This window comes from Nycticebus coucang, chromosome 15 (assembly GCF_027406575.1).
Source record: "Nycticebus coucang isolate mNycCou1 chromosome 15, mNycCou1.pri, whole genome shotgun sequence".
Taxonomy (NCBI): Eukaryota; Metazoa; Chordata; class Mammalia; order Primates; family Lorisidae; genus Nycticebus; species Nycticebus coucang.
The window spans coordinates 79,941,633-79,956,338 of NC_069794.1; the positions used below are offsets into that span (position 1 = coordinate 79,941,633).

Below are 14,706 nucleotides of genomic sequence, written 5' to 3' on the forward strand. Positions count from 1 at the left end.
GTCTTAGCAATAGTTTCAGCCTCCTCCCCAACAAAAATTTTAACACCAGCAAATAACTAATTTGAATGTCTTACCTCCCTTTCTGTTCTAGTAATGTTGGCACCAACCTTGAGTGACCTTGTAGACCCATCCTTGTAATAGCGAAAGTGACAAACACATCTTTTTGAGGTGCCAAAGAGGCCTGACTGGCCGTGTAAGGTGGAGCCCTTTTGTTATTAGAGGGAAGCGGGTACGTGTTTTGTTTGTTACCTGGGTACCTGTTTCCTGCTGTCAGGTCTTTCATAAAGAGAGGAAAGCAGGTTATTCACAGAAGCTGAGTGATCGCATTTACATAGTTACTCTGTCCACTCTAGGACTCCTTCTTCCACGCATCACCCAGAGTCATGCCGAAGCTGGACAAAGGTTCCGTGTGGATGGACACAGCAATAGACCCTGAAATCACGTACTGATAATACATGCTGTGCTTCACCAGTGGGAGCTTTTGGACCCCACCTAGGATATCCTGGCAGGGAAGAGAATTATTGTGCCACAACTAAGGGTCAGTTCCCTATAATTGTGCATTACTGTGGTCCAGGAAAATTCTCTGCTGACCCATGGACCACGAGTTTATTTCTCTGCAGCACACACATGGCTCTTATCAGAGACCAGCAAGGGCCAGCGGGTGATTGTGGGTGTCCCCAGGGGGCCTTCCTACTACTGCAGTTGTATTTGGCGTGACATTCCAGCAAGACGGATGATGGGCGTGAATTCCATTTTCTTTTCAGTCAATCACAACCAGCAACTCCAAACAGGCCTCTAAACGACAACGGCATTTCACCTCCATGTGATGTGTTCTTTTCTGTCTTTCTGATCTCTACGCTCTCTCTCTCCTGATAAACCCCAGGAGAAAAAAATAGAAGAGAAAAAAATGTTTAAGTCTCTAACTGAGCATAATCAGTGACTCTTATACAGGCTGTCGTGTGTGCCACATGTTTTAAGCTGACGGATTTGAGAGTTTGCTGGTAATGCCAAATTAGACCAGGAGCCGTGATGTGGGGTGGAGTCCCTGGGAAAATAAAGGTAAAATACCTGTGGCACATCTGGTGATGGAGCCCTCTGCAGAACATAAGGTGCCCTGTGTCACTCTTGTGGGAAAACCATCGCCTGTTGTTGTGCATGAGTAGTGGTCCGAGCTGGGCGTGCCAGCTATGAGGAAATGTGACCTATATAGCCAGCCAGAAAATCCAGGAACCCTTTGCTAGTCTGGTTAGAAGACCCTGCCAGAATTCCATCCCTTAAGGAAAACGCACCCATCTTTGGTATCTTTTGTACACTGCAGCTACCCGTCTGCAGAGCACGGTGTAGTGGAGAGAGGGCACAGCAGCAGCTAAGCCGTGGTCCGTCTCGGCCTCCACCCGGGAAGAGCTCTTGAACGAGTCCTGCCTCTGTCCTCCTGTCTGCAGCAGTGGCAGGACTCACATCCTTGTCCTCGGTAGGCCTCCCCTTGAGTCTAGGCTGAATCACCTCTGACCAGTCATCTTTGAGTGGCAGTTTCCACCATTTCAAATAGGATTTGTAATAACTCTCCACAAGGTTACTGTGAGAACGTAGCAAATTAATGGGCGAAGGCACTTTGAACAAATACTCAGTAAGACATTCTTTTTCGAAGACAAGGAAATATAAGACCTACCTCACAGATGAGATGTATGAAGTGTAGACACAGTTCAAGCCACTCTTATTTCGTTACATGTGTCCATGAAGGGTGTAGCCTAGGGCGTGCTTCGGAACAGAAATAATCTCGTCTAGCTCTTCAGCGGCTCCTGTATAGTCTTTTCCTGAAAGTGCTGATGCCTTCCGGTCTGTGATGGAAGTAATTCTTACCACTAGAGAAAAGGAGTTAGAAGCCCAGATAAGGATCTTCCTTATCCGCCTGGTGCTTTGCACCTTGGAGCTGAGCGGCTGCAAAAGTTGTCAGCTCTGACACAGTGTCAGCCCTGCGTCCAGGGATTCTAAGCTGCCACATCGCATGAGGTGCCAACAGCAGCCTCACACTTCACTGGTCCCAGCAGCTCAGCAAGGCATGTTCCTCACCACACAAGCCAAACAGATCTGGGTCCCAGACCTCCAGGTGGTGTAGTGATTAGTGCGACTCTCTGGGATTCGCGCTTCCCGAGGTCAAGTTGAGTTGTTACCTTTTTCTCAGTCAGTTCCCGAGAATGTGCTCTTTGGCGTCCCCTGGTGGCTCATCCACGAAATGATCCCTTCTGCCGTCTTGTGGAAAGTGTGAGCCTTGCTTTGCAGCTTCCTAAGTTTTATACACTAGGTTGTATTTATTTTCAATCTATTTTTAATAGATTTATTATACTTATTTAATATTTTTCATATACATTCTTGTCATTTTTATTATTAACTTTATGAATGTGATAGTAGATGATTTTTTTTTATTTATGACTAAATAGTTTAGACATAAGAGACATGAAAATTAGTATGTCAAGCATTTGTGGACTTTCTAAGCTTAATAAAAAATTAATAATGCATCGATCTGCCTCTTCTCAAAGTATACATATTTCATGGCTTTTACTATTTGACCTTTTATGACAAAAACAATTTTTAAAATACTGAAGAGTAGAAAGAATAACACCCAAATACTCATCATCATATTTAACATTTATTAACATTCTGCCATATCATTTGTTTTGTTATTGTTGTTAGTTGTAACTTTTTTTTTTTTTTTTTTTGTAGAGACAGAGTCTCACTTTATGGCCCTCGGTAGAGTGCCGTGGCCTCACACAGCTCACAGCAACCTCCAACTCCTGGGCTTAAGCAATTCTCTTGCCTCAGCCCCCCAAGTAGCTGGGACTACAGGCTCCTGCCACAATGCCCGGCTATTTTTTGGTTGCAGTTTGGCCGGGGCCAGGTTTGAACCCGCCACCCTCGGTATATGGGGCCAGCGCCTTACCGACTGAGCCACAGGCGCTGCCCCATTAGTTGTAACATTTTATAGATTTTTATATTTTGATACATTTCAACTTCAGTTCGCTTATGTTAGTGAAGCATCCTTATCAACCCTACCTCTACCGTATGAAAGAGTCCTAGGAGGACTCAAAACAGCAGAGCTCCTAAATAACAACAGCACTCCGTTTATGAACCATCTACTACATCCTAGACATTTCACATACATTCTTTGAATCCTCACAACAACCCTCTCTGGTGTAGACATTACCCTGGTGTGCCATTTGGGAAAACTGAGGCCCAGGGACATTGTGTAGCTCTCTGAAGACAACATAATTAGAAAATTATGGTGCTACGAGACAGATTCAGTCAAGTCCACATCCAATACTATGTTTTCCTACTATGTGAGATCCGACAATTACGTTCATAAATTCATCCTAGGAAAAGTGCTACATACCTCATTGCTGAATATCTGTATGGTCAGCTTTGAAACACTCCCCTGGGGAAGCAATGTACTGATGCCCGTGCCTAATCCACTCGCAGTTATTTACTGACTTTCAACTCCCTCATAGTGTAAGCTGGTTCATTGTCGTGATGCAAGAGCCATGAGTTGTTGGCCAAGATTTTCAGTTCAGATTTTCCTGTTTCTCTATCTATGTTTACTTGTCTGCTATGCTTCTCACAGTCAGCCAATGATTTTGACACATAATTCAACAAATTTTTGCAATATTTTCATCAGTTCTGCTCATTCTGACCACCCTGATCTCTGATCTCCCTTCATCAGTGACACTTCCTCTTCCCTCAGAAGAATATTTAATCCATTTGTGTGCTGCCATTTTCTTCATGGCATTATCTCCATGAACTTGGACTAACATGTCCTGGATTTTGTTTCCACTCTTGCCATGTTTAACAAGAAATTAAGAAATGGTTGTTCAAAAAAAGAAAGAAAGAAATGGTTGTTCATTGCTCTAATTCAAGCTTCCACATTCTCACTTTGGCACACAAAAACACCCAACAATACTTATGAACACCACTCAGCAAGATACTGCCACACATCGACATGAGCACAGCTGTAAGACACCGATATTCCAGGACTATGAAACCTTTCTGAGCTGGTTGTACAGTGCTGCCAGTGTAAGGGCACAGAGGCGAGTTCTTGAACTTCCTTGTCAGACTTGACATTATGATGCTACCTCTCTCTACCCTAACCCTTCAGGTGCTTTTGATGTAGTTAAAAGTGAAAAACAATGGCAAAACAAGTAAAACAATAATCTACATGTTAAACCTATTCTCAGCATACAAACAGAAAATGATCTAAGGTAATACTTAATCTGTTGCAGGAAAAAAAAAATGCTACATGCTCAATGAAAGCCTGATTGTTGCAAATGGGAAGGAGCCTTGGAAGAGGTGGAGAGAGGGGCGGGATGTGAGGCAAGTAAGCAGGAAAGAAAGTGCTCTGGGAACCCGCTGTCTGCCCAGTGCATTCCCCCCACCTATCTTTAATCTCTGTAAGTTAGTTAATGGTATATGAATAGAGAGCTAAACACTAGGGAACTATTTGTTTGTAATTTTTTAATATCTTTTTTTAATTTCAAAATATTAAAGGGGTACAGATGTTTTTGCTACATGAATACACTGTATTATGCTGAAGGCAGGGCTTTCAGTGCACAGGAGAACTGTCTGTTCACAGCTCCATGTGGTGAAGCTGGCGCTGGTCCACCTTTAATGCTCTACAGCATGAAAGGAGAAGAGCTGGAGGTAGAATCCTTTTGGAAAATAAATGCTTGCTTACTTTATCCATTTAATGCATTCAGATTTTACGTTCAGGATGAACATCTGTCCTGGAGCTCCAAAAGCAGCAGAGAAGTCGTTATGTCCACCAGCCAAAGGACTTCGTATTTCAGAGATTTGCCCACTGAGTGGGGCTCTCAGAACAGGAATTACGCCTGATCAAAATGGAAAACAGTAAACTCTTCGTTGCTCCCTAAATCCAAAAAAAATGTCCATTTATGAATAGTGTTATGACCCTCCCCTTATAAACATCGCCCTATAATTATCCTCTCTTCCCTTCACTTGATCTTGAATAACAAAGGGCTTGAAGGAAACATGAGCACCTAGGTTGCCATTTCTAACAACATAGTGGAAATGTCCTTGAAGTGGTAACTTCAAAGTAAATTAATGGTTTCAATGATTGTTGTTCTAAAAGAATGTTACGTGTCACAAAGGTAAATGCCCCCACTGTGCTTTGCTGAAAGAACTGTGAACTCCAGCTTAAGGAATTTCTTAGCACAGCTCCCAAATATCAAAACCTTCCCAATATCGAAGAACGCAGTTCCTCCCCGCTACGCTGACCAGCTCTCTAAAGTAGTAAGAACCCCTGGCCTGGCGTGTCATAATACTAAATATCACATTTTGTAGAAAATAAAATGTAAGATTTGCAAGTCTTCTCTATATTTATGGAAGATTTTTGATACTAGAGCCTGGTAAAACCCAGCTTTATTAATGATAATATAAATTTTATAATAAGGTGCAATAAGATAAAAATAGATACTTCACTAAGGTAAAAACTAATTGCCCCCATTTGGCTCATCTTATTTATGCTTTTTCATTGATGTTTGATTTTTTTTTAATTAAATAACATACTTTTGAAGGCAGATAATGTGCTGTAGAAGAAAGATGGGTTTCACTTGCTCCCTCGGAAAGGTGGCCGGCAGGCTTCCGCCTGGTGGGCAGTTGGTTACAATTGGTCTGTAGTAAAAGTACATATTCTGGGGTACAGAATTCAGTGTAGCCTTCCTGCTGGTCAAAGAGGGGCGAAAGGGGCATTGTATATCTCCTGGCCATGCCAGCCAACCTGTGAGACCCACAGCCTCTGACAGATAGCAAAGTCTCTAGTCAAATGTCACTGGAAACTTACTTTAAAATAAATTAACTGCTATGAACACCCTTCTAAACATAAACAAACTGAAGGAATGATAATTTAAAACAATAATTGTTGCCTAAGGAGTTGAGATACAGTTGCTTCAGCCTCCAAAACCTCTTTCCTGTGAGATGTGAGTGTATTAACTTTCCCAGACTTCAGTTTTTCTATATAACAGGGTTATTCATGGTCCAACCTCACCTTTTCTATAAAATGAAGTTACTAAGGTCCGACTTCAGGGATAAGTCTAGAGAGACATCTCAGGCCCTGGGTCTTGGTTTAATTCAATTCCTCTAACTCGGTGAGGCGCCGTCTTCATTTATGTACCAGAGACCTCTCAAGCTGTTCCTCGGGTGGTGGAGTATGCCTGGTCCCTTTCACCTGCTAGGTGATGGTCACAGTTTTAAAAATATAAATTAGATTATTCTCTTTGGGGAATTCATTTAAATAACAAACTTCTGTGGAACATCTAAAATATGAGTCCCTTTCTAAGGATATTATTAGTTTCTGGGGATGCCAAAGAGAGACACAGAGATAGCTGGCAAGTAATTGCCTCCAAAGGCTCAGACTTCTCCCTGCCTCCTTTTGGTGCCCAGTTTCCACCAGGTGTTGGTGACCTGGTGGCTTTGCTATGCCTTTCTCTGTGAGACTAGAGACCTCACTGCCTGTGGTGAGTTACTAACTCGAGTCTCCCTCCACACGCCCCTCCACACAGACACAGTGTATCATCCCTGATTCCAGAGATAGGTAATAGTACACTTAGTCATTTAGTTTAACTCGACACCCGCTTGTTAAAGGGAAGATGTGAAAACGATAATAAATCTTGGACTCTGACCTCCAATTCCGGAGAAGAGATGCTCAGTGAAATCACTGGCGTGCAGAGCAGAAGAGGATGGGCATCCACTCCACCAGGGCACCCGGGGCCCTTCAGAGGGGAGGGAGCGTATGCACTGAGCCTCAAAGAGTAAATGAGATCTCAGCAGGCAGGGGTGGAGAAATGACCTTCAGGGTAGCAAGAACGTGAGCAGGATTGTGAGCAGGAAGCAGGGAAGGACCTCCTGCAAAGGATGAAGAGTTTGCCCAAAGCTTGCAGTGCAGGACTGATGGTAGTGGTGGGGAGGGCGGGAAGGTGGTGGAAGAGCTCAGGGCCTTGACTAGCAAAATAAAGAGAGGGGACTTTCTTGGAGGAGTCAGGAGGCGCTGAGAGTTTAGAACAGAACACTAAAGTTTTGTCAGCTGTGTTTTAGGAAAATTAATGTGGTGGGAAAGTGTGCGATGGATGGTCATAAGAAAATTCCAGGCAGAGAAAACAGAGAGGAGGCTCTGCTGGTGGAATAATAACCCAGGCCAGAGGTGAGAAGAGTCGGGGGGCCCAGGGTGTGATGGAAAGGAGAGGGCAGTGACAGAGCTGGCAGACCCAGGTGTGAGCCTGACAACTAGGTGAGTTGACAGATCCTGATAACAAAGGATCCCTACACAGGAATCACAAAACTGCGCTAAGAACTTAGGAATTACATGCGTATAGAGCTCAGAAATGTTTAAAAGGGTCATGGATCCCCTTTGAGAAATCTCTGGAACCGTACATGTTATATACATCAGTAAACCTTCAAGTCCAGGGAAAAATAAAGCAACACCAGGAGACCCATAGGGAGGGCCATCTCCACCCTCATATGCTTCTGTCCCTCTGAAGTTCAAGAGAAACTGTCTGTCTGGAACCCCATTCTGTATTCTGGGGGTATCCTATATCTCTCCCAGGCTCTCCAGGAATTTTCAGATGGCTCTGAATTGCTGCTGCTTTTAAATCAGTCTGTGCATACAGCTGGAGAGAAAGAGTTAAGTTCTGATGTTCAGTAGTACAGTAAGGTGACTAGAGTTAGCAACAATATATTGTTATCTTTCCAAGTATCTAGAAGACAAGATTGGAAATATTCCCAACACAAGCAAATGATAACTGTTCGAGGTGATGGATATCCTAAATACTGACTCGATCACCACACATTGTGTGCATATAATGAAATACCTCATGTCCCCCATCAATATGTAAACATGTGTATCAATAAGAAATTACAATTAATTCAGCTTGTGATTCCCACCATCCCGCATCGCTGCAGATCGTGCACCACCCCTCTTTGTTGATTTCCACAATTTGTGTCTGCTTCATGGTGTTGGGGGTCTCCGTTAGCGAGTTAAACGGGGGTTTGTCTAGATGTCAGGAGAGAAAAGGGAGGCCGTAGAGAGGCGAACCTGGAGTCATTTATATGGAAGGGGCGTGAGAAGAGATGAGGTTTCACAGAGGAGCCAAGTGCCTGCGCCCCAGCGTGGGCGCAGGGGCCAGAGGGAGACAGGACAGACCCTCCCCCAACCCCCAACTCACGGAAGCCAGGAGTGGGGAGCTCTGGAAGGTGAGAGTGGTTTGCAGTATCAGGTAACAGACAGTGGCTGGGAAGAAATACAGAATGAGGACGTCCCCTGGAGTTTCACAGTTGGAGGCGACCGGCTCCTCCCCGCGTCCTGCCGTCCCTGTGAGGCGTAGCAATGGCGCCATCTACAGCCCGTCGTCTGGAAATGAAAATCTGTGCCCAGAGAACACTCAGGCTAAAATCACCTTAAATTCCAGGGAATTTTATGAAAAGGGCTGTGCTCCTCCCCCTTGTTCATGGAAGTGTGGACTGCAGACCTGCCTATTCCACAGACCTACTTGAAAGTAGGTTTGAAATTAAAAACACAGCTGCTTTCATTTTCCATTTTATTCCTGACAGTCAAATTACTAATAGATAAAAATAAGATTTATGTGGCACACTGCAAGCAGTTTACCTATGAGATCATTCATAAAAGTAGTTATATATTGCACAGACGTAACGTTCAAAGGGATCTATACCTGTAATTCAGCCCCTAGAGAGAGTGAAAATTCATCACTTCTGCCCTCCTAAGAACAGACACATATAAAGTCCCCCCAGAAATAGTGAAACCCTATGTGACAGTGTTCTCATGAAAACAAAGATGTAAATACTGTACTGACAAAGTAAACAAGAGGTGAAATTATTTCTCAAGTTCTTCTCAATAGTATTCCCCCAATTTCTGTGCCAGATTAGAAAAAACTTAGAGCCAGAATTCTGTATTTATTTTAAAAGCATGAAGGACAAAGAAAATGGAGTAAGAGAAACAAAGAACAAATGCAACACGTAGAAAACAACTAGAAATGATCCACATGAATGCAACTGTACCAGTAATCACTTTCAACGTGAGTAATCTAAACACCTCAATTAAAAGATACGGTCAGAAATGATTTTTTTAAAAACCTGCTATGGGTCGGACGGCGCCTCTGGCTCAAGGAGTAGCGCGCCGGTCCCATATGCCGGAGGTGGCGGGTTCAAACCCAGCCCCAGCCAAAAACCACAAAAAAAAAAAAAAAAAAAACCTGCTATGGTTTGAGTGTATCCCCCAAAAGTCTTTGTACGGCCACTGTGACAGTATTAAGAGATAGGGCCTTTAAGAGGTGATTAGGTTGAGTGTCGTGGTGCACGCCTGTAGTTCACGCTATTCCACATGCTAAGATGGGAGGATTCCTTGAGCCCAGGAGTTTGAGGCTGTAGTGTGCCATAATCAGGCCTATGAATAGCCACTGCACTCCAACCTGGACAGCATAACTGGACAAGAGAGAGAGAAAGAAACAGAGAGAGACAGATTGAAAGAAATAGATGATTGGGCCACAAGGGCTCCACCATCGTAAAGGGATGAATCCATTATCACAGGAGTAGGATGCTGGTAAAAGGATCAAGTCTGGCCCCTATCTTGTCTCTCTGTCCCATTTGCTCACTTCTGCCTTCCACCTTCTGTCATAGAATGGCTCTCACTAGATGCCAGTGCCCTGCTCTTGGACTCCCAGCATACAGAACTGTGAGCCAGATAAACACCTTTTCTTTACAAATTACCCAGTCAATGATATTCTGTGATAGCAACAGAAAATGGACTAAGACAAAATTCAACTATATGTTGTTCAAAAGAAAAACCAGTTTGAGCATAAAGACCCAGATTAGAAGTAAAGGAATGGAGAAAGATACATCATGCTAACATTAATCAAAAGAAAGTTGGAATAGCAGGCGGCGCCTGTGGCTCAGTGGGTAGGGTGCTGGCGTCATATACCAAGGGTGGTGGGTTCAAACCCAGCCCCGGCCAAACTGCAACAAAAAAAAAATAACTGGGCGTTGTGACAGGCACCTGTAGTCCCAGCTATTTGGGAGGCTGAGGCCAGAGAATCGCCTCAGCCCAGGAGTTAGAGGTTGCTATGAGCTGTGTGAGGCCACGGCACTCTACCGAGGGCGGTAAAGTGAGACTGTCTCTACAAAAAAAAAAAAAAAAAAAGCGAAGTTGGAATGGCTATATTAATTTCCTATCAGGTTATTGGGATGAAGAGTGGTACTATGTAATGATAAAGGGGTATGTTCTCCAAGAAGACATAAAATAAAAAGCACGAAGGTAGCTGTTGATATTTTAGGCTGATTTTCTTGGGCTCCAGAGACTTATGCATTCAGATGGCATTCAAATATTGTAGTCCTGAGTCTCATTGCTTCAACACCAAAAATCCACTGAAAAGTTTCCAAGATTTAGGAGGAAAACTAATTATAAACATCAGTTGTAGTCACTGCTATGCCCTTTATATATTTGATCCACCTGATCTCATTTAATCTTCAAGTTAACCTTTTATTTTAGCTATGATGCCCTTATTATAGATAACTTGGGTTGCACTGATCAATTATATTTCTTTTTATTATTTTATTCATCAAATATTTATCAAATATCTGGTAGGTCTCAAAATGATGAACTGACACAGAGCCTCCGTTCAAGAAAATTCCAGGTAAATATCCCAACTAATAGTTGTAAAATACCACTATTGATCTTGGCTCAAAGATAAGCAGGCGAGCTTTTAGTATTCCCATTTTCCAGACAAACAGAGGAAGAGATGCTATTCCTTGCTAGAAGTCTCATGATCGGTAAACAGTGGAATAAGGGACTATACCTATAAATTCTGGAGACCAGATGTACAGCGTGGTGATTGTTGTTAATAATTCTGTATCTCACACTCAAAATTTACTGAGAAGGTAGATACTAAGTGTTTGCATCACACATTCATATAAAAGGTAACTGCGTGAGGTGATGGCTATGTTAATGGGCTGTATTGTGATGATTTGACAATGTGTACATATAACAAAACATCACATTGTACACCTTAAATATGTGCAATTTTTATTCATTGATTGTACCTGAGTAAAGCTGAAAAACAGGCTGCATGCAGATCTCCTGCTTCCCAATGAAGAACATTTTCCACCATTCTAACTTTGTCTTCTTATGACAAACATATGAATTTTATTTGCCATGTAAAATTCACCAGTGGTGGAAATGAAAAGGGGAGTTTTGCCTGTCAGTGTGGCTGGAGGAAGACATGTGACCCTTTAATGCAAATCCCTGCCTCTAACCAGGGATGCATGGAAAAATGACAGTTCTCCAAAATACCTCCTGGTATTAACACATGGCCTTTTCTTAGGCAGTGGTGAGAAAATTTCTGCTTTGAGTTTCCTTATCCCTGTATCAGTCTAGCAACACTACCTATTGTGCTCAGGAGTTCCACAAAGACCACCCTGCCAAGCAAGTCAAATTTACAGCAGAGTCCTTTTATTGAAGAGCTAGCTGGTGACTGCCTCAGCGTCCCATCATGGGGTTTCTGAGAGCAGCCCCAAGTGCTTAAGGAGTCAGGTTTTTAAGGCTTGGTCTGCATCCTGGTTGGCACACAGGCTGTCCGGGTGCCTTCGGGTGGTGTAGCAAGCAAGCATTGTACAGAAGCAGAATTTTGCGGTTAGTTAGCTATATGTCACACATCCTTGTTTTAATATTTTCCCATACATCTTAGTTCCAGTACTTTTCTTCCATACATCTTTGTCTCAGTATTTTCTCCACTTGGTATTATTTAAAGGTCAATCTGGGAATAGTCAGTTTGTTTCCCAGGCCCAGGAGTTAGTCAAGCAAGAAGTTAGTGAGTACTTTCCCATCTACCTTGGGAGCGAACCAGACTTACTCCATTTTCTTGAGGGCTTGCAGCCCAGGAATGTGTCAGGAGTTAACTGGTATTTTCTACTTTAGCCTAGACCTAACATAACAGACCAAAATCTCAATGCAAAATAGCATCTTGACCTCATACTGAGATGTCTCACTTCTCACCGTGAGGAACAGTATTCAGTATCTGCAAAGATAAGCCGAGATCTGGCCAATAATTGGCACCATGAATGAAGGAGCAGGAGTACCTTGTTGGTTTCTTGCTGTCCCAAATTACCAACTTCTAGGTAACGATAACTTTGTTAAAATTAACTATGAGATTTTCCAAAAGCTTGCGACTCTACCCCATTCCTGGGAACAAAAATCCCATCTAGGGAAGACCATCCACCATGCAGAGGGCAAGCTATGAAAGAGACCCAGCTGCTGTGGCAGGTGGCTGTTGAGTGAGACCCACAAGATGCTACATATCCCTCTGAAGTAAAGGCCTGAGCAATTTTTCAGACATAAGATAGTTACAATTTTTTTCTTCCATAATGGTCAGAACTTTTTTCTTCAGATCTTTATGTATGTTATGGGCAATAGGAAGCTCTTCAGAATAACCGTTTCTTATATGAAGACCCAACACACAAATTAAGCAGGTGATCCAAATGATCTGAAGCAGCTGACCCCGCCCTGCCTCTCTCACTGAACGTGGCTCTGACAACATGGCAGGGAGCGGCCACCCACCCAGGACTCTGCAGAGGGATGTGTAGCAGCCACAGTGGAAAGAAGACCAGAGTATGAAGGATCGTGAAACCAGCGGTGGGTTTACAAGTATTCTCTCTAATATTTTCTGGCCTGAACTCAGGGAGGCCTGAAACCTGGGAGAGAGCAGGACGTGGACAGAGAGCTCCAGGAGAAGCCCTCTCGTTCTGCCTGGAGAAGTGAGGAAAGGGGATTCCCAGCATTCAGGCACAAGGAGTAGCTGTATTAATATTAGAAAAAGTAGATTTCAGAGCAAAAAAGTTACCAGGGATAAACAGGAATATGACATAATGAAGAAAGTGTGAATTCACCAGCCAGACATAACAATCTTAAATGTGTTTGTGTCTAACTAGATCTTTAAAGCACATTGAGCAAAAACTCAGCGAATTGAAAGGAGAAATCCAAAATCACGGTTAAAAATTTCAACTCCCCTGTCTCAGTAATAAGCAGGAGGAGTGACAGATAATGAGCAAGGATATGGAAGAACTGAATAACGCCATCAACCAAGAGGATCTTATTGATGTTTATAAAATACTCCACTCAACAACAGCAGATGCACAGTCTTTTCAAGTGCGCATGGAATATTTGCCAGGATAGACCATATTCTGGGTCATAAAGCTAACTAATTTAGAAGAATAGAAATCTGTACAAAGTATGTTGTCTGACCCTGAAGTTAAATGGACATCAATAAGAAAAAGATAACAGGAAAAGCTTTAAACACTTGAATGTTAAATAGCACACTCCTAGGTAAACCATGGGTCAAGGAGGAAATCTCAAGGAGAATTAGAAAATATTTTGAACTGAAAGAAATTGAAAGGTGTAAATAATGCTCAGAGATGAGGCTGCAGAAGAGATGTTCAGGCCAGGTTTATTGAAAGGGGAGGGTGACCTGCCTGGGCAGTGCGAAGATGGTGTCTGTGCCCAGGAGCACTTTTATGTGGGGCTGTAGCAGATGGGTGAATTTCACAGCTTGCCTATACAGTTAGGGTCTTTCTGAGCAAGCTTCTGGGGCGTGGGGATAGCCAGATCCTTTGTATCTTTTGTCTTAGGAGGAGAGAAAAGGAAGAGGAGAACAGTTTCTGTGTGGCTATGTTAGGCTCCCCAATAGAAAATGAAAATACAACATATGAAAATTTTCAAAATATGGCTGAAGCAATGCTTATAAGGATATGTAAAGCAGTAAATATACAGAAAAGAAGAAAGGTTTTAGATCAATAATCTAAGCTTCTACCTGAAGAAAATAGAATAAAAACAGAATAAACCCAAAGCAAGTAGAGGAAAGAAATAAATGTAGGAGAAGAGATTAATAAAGTTTAAAACAGAACAATAATACAGAAAAATCAATGAAACTAAAAGCTGGTTCTTTGAAATGGTCAATAAAATTGATGAACCTATTATGAGACTGACAAAGAAAGAGAGGAAATTGCTAGCATAGGGAACAAAAGAAGGGTTATCTCTGCAGATATTAACAAAGAATGAGCTATTAATACATGTAACAACTTGGATGATTCTCAAAGACATGCTAAGTGGAGGAAGCCAATTTCAAAAGATTGCATACGGTCTGGTTCCATTTACATGAATTTTTACAAGAAACAAAAACTATACTGGTATAAAACAGATGAGTAGACACGAGTGGTCAGAGACGGGGAGTGGGTGAACAAAAGGCATTTTCTGGAGTGGTTGAGCTGTTTTGCAATCTGATTATGTTGGTATATACATGCATCTATACACATTTTTAAATTTATAGAATAAATTTAAAATTTATATAGTACACACAATAGTCACACACAAAACACAAAGTCACTATTACTGTATGTTAATTTTTTAAATATATTTTTAAAAAGAAAAAGAATACAATTCATGTGGTCATTTTCCATATTGTCCTTTGGGTCTTGGTCACTTGAAATTTACAAGGATGGAAGATACATCTGTGTTCAGTGGGGTGGAGCTCTCACTTCTTGGTGGGAGCAGGTCCGTCTGCAGCAGGCTGAGTTGTGGCGAGCAGTCTTCAGAGCGTTCACCGCTGCCCTCCCGCCCTCCTGACAGGGCAGCAGGCATGAAGG

General features: G+C 42.5%; 1 protein-coding gene across 5 annotated transcripts in view; it reads left to right on the top strand.

Moving 5' to 3' along the window:
• Nucleotides 1-14,706, top strand: part of MTUS2 (microtubule associated scaffold protein 2) — a 749,188-nt gene that overhangs the window by 607,509 nt on the left and 126,973 nt on the right. The window lies entirely within an intron of this gene.